This window comes from Rhinatrema bivittatum, chromosome 3 (genome assembly GCF_901001135.1).
Source record: "Rhinatrema bivittatum chromosome 3, aRhiBiv1.1, whole genome shotgun sequence".
NCBI classification, from domain to species: Eukaryota; Metazoa; Chordata; class Amphibia; order Gymnophiona; family Rhinatrematidae; genus Rhinatrema; species Rhinatrema bivittatum.
The window spans coordinates 503,019,500-503,025,499 of NC_042617.1; the positions used below are offsets into that span (position 1 = coordinate 503,019,500).

At 44.7% G+C, this 6,000-nt stretch overlaps 1 protein-coding gene across 1 annotated transcript in view; it reads right to left on the reverse strand.

Annotated features, from left to right (window-relative positions):
• LOC115088152 (L-threonine 3-dehydrogenase, mitochondrial-like) overlaps positions 1–5,375 on the reverse strand; it is a 55,092-nt gene extending 49,717 nt beyond the window's left edge. Inside the window, exon 1 of the mRNA XM_029596147.1 lies at positions 5,245–5,375. The gene's annotated coding sequence lies outside the window, so the exon portion shown is untranslated. The remainder of the gene's footprint in view (positions 1–5,244) is intronic.
• Between the last annotated feature and the right edge of the window lie 625 nt (positions 5,376–6,000).

Below are 6,000 nucleotides of genomic sequence, written 5' to 3' on the forward strand. Positions count from 1 at the left end.
TGAATACTTACAAGAGTTGCTGTGCCACTGTTTTTATCTCATTAGTTCCTCAGGGACTCCAGAGGAACTTTTCAGAATGAATGTTGCTCAAGATGTTGCAAATGACTAGGCTGATTCATTACCCAATAAAGCTGCTGTCATGTAAGCGGAAGAAAGCATTGATATTTCATTTCTTGTCCTGACAAGCAAATGATTTACATCAGCTCAAGGAGATGACAGAAGACAGTGAATTCTATTTCACAATGAACCCATAATTTATGGGGGGAAAAAAAAAACATAAAAGCTTCCTTAAGGTCCAGCTTACGTTTATATTAAATTCACACATTGTGAACCCTTTGGGGATAGGAAAATACCTACAGTACCTGAATGCTTTCCGCTTTGAAGTGTCAAAAGAGTGGGATATAAATAAATAAACAAATAAACCAAATAAAAAAATTCAGATCCAATTAACTGAGCCGGAAACAATGTCCACAGCATCTATTTTCCTCTCTAACAACAGCTTGTTAGAGACAAAGTCCCCAACGGCAACCTGTATAAAAAATGCTTAACAAGAGTTTGGTTTAGAACTGCACCTGTGCCTTAAAAATTATAAATTGAAATATCATAGCTTTCCCTCGTCCTCCAAGGTGCCTTAGTACAACAAACATAACAGGTTTGCCACAGCAGGAGGCAGCATTTGCACATTTTGTGCATTCCCCGTAAACTCCTGCGTTCATCTCACCCGGACCCTGAATAATGAAGTAGGATTAAACTAGTAACTCTATGAACCACAGTTTATGAGATATTTTTAACTAATATCTTGCAGAAATTCTCTCAGTGATCCTCAGCCTGCAGTGCTTAATCACATGAAGTGCAGTAATAATTCATGGAGGTTTAAAAGGAACGTGGCGGTCGCGTGTGGTCTTTCGAAACTCGGTTTGCTGCTGAGGGGACAGACAATGCTGCCAGATGGGCGGTTTTCACTTTTTATGAGCAGTTGCGGGTAAATTTTGGCTTTTTTTGGTTGTGGGATTTGGGGCTAATATTTTTTTGCGCGTGCGGTTTTTTTTTTTTGGGGCGTCTCGCCGAAGGGGTGCAAAGTGGGTGAGGAATTGGCATTGCGCATCCTTCCCCTGGCTCAGTTAAACCCTGCAGCACAGAACATGGCGGAGGTTGGCTCTTGGTGAGACTGAAACGCCGGCCAGGGTTAGGGGGTGAGTGGCCCTTCAGTAAACCGCACCTGGAGCGCCGTGAGCGACAATACCGGGAAGCAAAAGAGACGAGTCAGTTAAGGTTGCAGCTTGCCCTTAATCGCAACGAATATTTTTTCATTATTTCCCACCCCGGTACACATACACAGGGAAAAGATGGGAGTTTCACAGTCCTTACCCTCTGAATGTCTCCAGAGGGGGAAATGATGTATCTGTTCTATGTAAATGACTTTCAGGTGTTAGAGCAGGAAGGTGGCCTATCCCCTTTTGAAGCATCCTGAGAGTGTATGCATTTCATAAAAATCGATGTTAATGTAAATGAATCAGTTTTACTATAGAAGGCTGTGATTTTGGAAACAACATTTATGTTGCAAGTCGGTCCATACTGCTTCTGCTGTCCCTTTAAAAATGTACCTCCATCACCAAGGTTCCTGGTTTCCCATGATGTGGTAGCAAGGACTGCAAACTAGCCCTTGCCACAGTATTGCACTGTCCCCTATAGTATTGTGGGAGACTATTTAAATTTCTGAAATGTCTGTTTAAAAAAAGTTTAGGCAATACACAATGAGTCAAAATACCAACTACATACAAGGGTCATTCAGATGATAGTATTAAACTAAAAAAAAAAAAAAAGTTCATAGAAAATAAATTGTATCCAGCTGTATCCAAATTAGCAATCAGGAAAAGCATTCCTAACCAGCCTCCTTAAACTTTAATCATCTTTCTCTAACTTTTTTTTTTGGTAAAGCAATCCATAAAATAGGGGCACAGATCCTTGATTTAACCAGTTTAAGTTATGAGCTCATCAAGAGACTATCTCCTGTAAACCTTTAACAATGCTTCAGGGGATAGTTTGACCTCCAGTCAAGTAACCGAGAGCGGACAACAATGAACATGACAACCTCGATCTTTAGGCTTTTCTAACATTTTAAAACTTTTTTTTTAAATATACATTGTATTTTTGTCTATTTATCTGCATGCAGTGCAAGAATTTGAATACAGACTTGCATAATAAAAAAATTTTTTTGCAACTTTTGAGTTTTTAGCTAGATTTTGTGATTGGTTAGGCCAGTGATGGCTAACCTATGACACGCGTGTCAGAGGTGACACGCCGAGATGTTTTTGCTGACACGTGCAGCGTTTCATGGACTATCGGGAACTTTTTTTTTTTTTTATCGGCTATGCCGAGCCTTTTTTTTTTCTGGCTGCGCCAACCCTTTAAAATTAGGTTTTTAGTATCCCCCCCCCCTCCCCAATGCCCCCGGGCGCAGGGAGGCTCATTCGGCGCAGCGATAGGCAGGGCCATGGTGACGTGAACCGAAGAAACAGGTCGCATTTAAACACGCTGATGCTCCTCCTCCTTCCTGCCTGTGCGGCCCCGGAAGTAAACGTTGCCAGAGCCGCATGGGCAGGAAGGAGGTGAAGCATCAGCGCGTGCAGAAGAGGAGCAGCACTTGTGCTTACAGGCCGCCGCAAATTCCAAGTCGCAGCAGCCCGAGAAGAGTAAGAGGCCCAGTAGCAGGGCCCATCATGCAGCGACCCGCGAAGATCAGGGCCGCTGCAGGGCCCATCCTGCGGCAACCCGCGAAGAGGAGGCCCAGAGGTGAGAGAGAGGCTGAGGGTCTGTAGAGTGTGTGTGCGTGTATGAGATGAGTTGAGAGATTGTGTGCATGTATGAGATGAGTTGAGAGATTGTTTGAGAGTGAGGACTTGAATGTTTGCAGAGACAGCATGTGCTTGAGCAAGACAGCATGTGGGAGTGAGAGAGAGCCTGTGTGTGTCAGACAGCATGTGCCAGTGAGAGACTGTGTGTATGAATGATTGTATGAGAGAGAGCATGTGAGAGTGAGAGCCTGTGCTTGAGCATGTGTGAGTGAGAGAGAGCCTGGGTGTGTAAGTCAGACAGCATGTGCCAGTGAGAGATTGTGTGTATGAATGATTGTATGAGAGAGCATGTGCCAGTGAGAGCCTGTGTGTGTTTGTGTGTGTGTGAGAGAGAAATGCATGTGAGAATGAGAACCTGACTCTGTGTTTCAGGGAAGAAGATGGAGAGAAAAGAAACAGAAAAAAAGACAATATAAAAGGAACTGGCAAAAAAAATAAGAAAGGGAAGGTGGAAAAAAAAAAAAGCCTGTGACCAACCAATTAGTAGAAAACTAAGATCAGACAGCAAAGGCAAAAAAAAAAAAAGATTACTTTTTAGTGATTGGCACATGTAATCTTTGGGAATGTGCAAGAATAGCACTTTCTCTACGGATCTCACAATGTAGGAGATCAGCATGGAGAAAGTGGAAGCCCACGGGGCCTGCACAGAGGAGGCAGCAGGATGGGCTTCAGTGTTAGTAGCAGCAATCAGCACCTCCCCAAATATCCACATGGCAGCAGTGACAGTGACAGCAGAGGAATGAGAGAGGTTCCGAGGTTGTTGGCAAAAGAGAGGGGGGTCTGCCTTTAGTGTGTGCATGTGTATGAATGGGACTCTGCCTGGGGGTGTATGTGTGTGAATGCATAGGTGCCTGCCTGGGGGGGGGTCTGTGTGTGTGAGAATGAATGTATGCATGCCTGGGGGATGGGGAGGGAGTGGTGTGAAAATGAATGGGAGCCAATAGAAGAAACCGACTGACAGATGAAGTTTTGTAACACTTGCTTGGGCTTGAAGTGTACGAAATACCAACCTTCAATTGAAGATTTAGCCAATGAAATTCAGCAACAAAAAAGTCACTAAGCAGGTAAGGTAAAGAATTATTTGTTTTTGCGTTATTAATAAATACAATACATATATTAAAATTATAACTGTTATTAATTAGAGCTAAAAATATCACAATTATGGATTTTTCTAGAAGGGACACACCACCCGAGTTTTGCTAGGGTTTTTATGAATTTTGACACACTGAGCTCAAAAGGTTGGCCATCACTGGGTTAGGCTCTAAAAATGTTTGGCATCTGGCAACACTGGTGACAGAAAAGGTCGCGTTAAGCGTGCTTTAGTTTTTGCCTGCTATCCGAATGTTAAAAACAAACCAAAGCGCGCTTGCCAAGAAACTGATGAATTTTCAACCAGATCCCAACAGAGGACCTGCAGATGGAAGAACTAGAGCAGCTCTGCCCTGATTAATGGCAGTCGCACCCATAAATCCTCGTCGCGCTTCCCGACAGCGGTCAGGGCAAACTTCTAGTTATTGCTACATGGCTGAGGAGGGAGGCGAGGACAGCCAGCAATAGCCTTCCAGTCCCAGCCACCTCTAACCGGCAGCTCTGTACACACCTTCCTCCCCCTACAGCAGAAACCGGCTCCAACCTCCTGCAGTAAGTGGGAAGATCCAGTCTTTCACCCCCGAGATTGAATCGGGGTATTAGGGCTGCCGGAGCTCCTTTCTCTGACTCGGAAAGGAGGTGCCTAATCAAGAACAGCCCCGCGAAGTTGAAAGGGGTTTATATCCCATTGTAAAAAAAAAAAAAAAAAAGTAAAAAATGCAGCCCAAAAGTGGCTCCCCCCCCCCATCTTCCAACAATACCAAAGTAGGTTTCTTCCCGCTCCTAAACTGAGAAAAAATTGGGAGTGGGGAGGGTTGAGGCGCCGCCAAAAATGCGAGACACTCTTCTCCCTGTAGTCGGGGGGATCCAAAATTAGCTTTCTTTAGACAACAGGACAACACTAGCCCAAGTGGGCACAAAATAGGTCATTCTACCACCACTGGATTCGAGATCTTTCCTGCCGGATCCCAGAACCGAGGCCGGGTGTGCACGGTATAATCATCTATATGAAGCAAATACCATCTGTAATCTAATCAAAACGGAAATTTCTAACTCCTCTCATATTTCCTCTCCCCTAAAAATTTAATACGCATCTACCTTACGTACGCAAATGTGATAATTTGCGATATGATTTTTTCAGATATTTGAAGAAATTCATACCAGTTATATTTAAACATAAGATTTATCACCACAAACTTCACTGTCTCATACAATCACAATCTTGTAGGAAACCACCGCTTAGAATGTCTGTTTATATAGGCATCTAAGAAAACAAATGTAAATAAACTAAAACACTTACCAGTAACGCACACACGTGAAGAACCGACAACTAAACTCTGTAGCTAGAATTTATCTAAATGGAACTGGACCCCCTGCTCCCACGTGCAGGCGAAAACCACTAGCTGCATTGCATCAGTAGATAGCTCATTACAATACCCAACCCGACCGCTGGAGGTCACAATGGCCTGAGCCAAGAGCTCGTTTCTGATAGGCCAGCACGCGGAGGTGCGTCCAGGCGTCTTTGACGTCATAACGCACAGTCATCCAAAGACGCGTGACATGCTGTTCTAGAATCGAAGTGCGGCTAAGGGGGCAGGGGGTAGGCGTGGTGAGGGTCGGAGGGAGGAAACATTTGAAGGTTTTTCGGGAAGCTGTCGGGGGCGGATTTATTTATCTGTAAATTTACCTGCAGTGGGAGCGATGGTGGGGTTTGTGAATAAATGGGGTGACTACAAAAAGGGCGTTGTTGCGTGTCCCCAGGCTCAGGAGCAAAACGATGTGCAGGAAAGAAGAGAAAACAGGTTGCGAGAATAATAGCGTTCTGACCATGCTAAGTGTTTCCCTACCCGGCTGCTTTAAGTGCCTTTACAGCTGATCAGAAATTCACCGCTGCTTAATGCACAGATCCAGTCCAGCACTTCACCGCAACTAGAGTCGCCAGTACTAGCTGTTAAGCAGTTGGTCCTGGGGGTATTCCTTTTCGGCGCAGAATTAGAAGAAAGCCGGCAGGCCGCGAGCGGCTGACGACAACTAGGTTCCCGGTGGGCTACGAGCG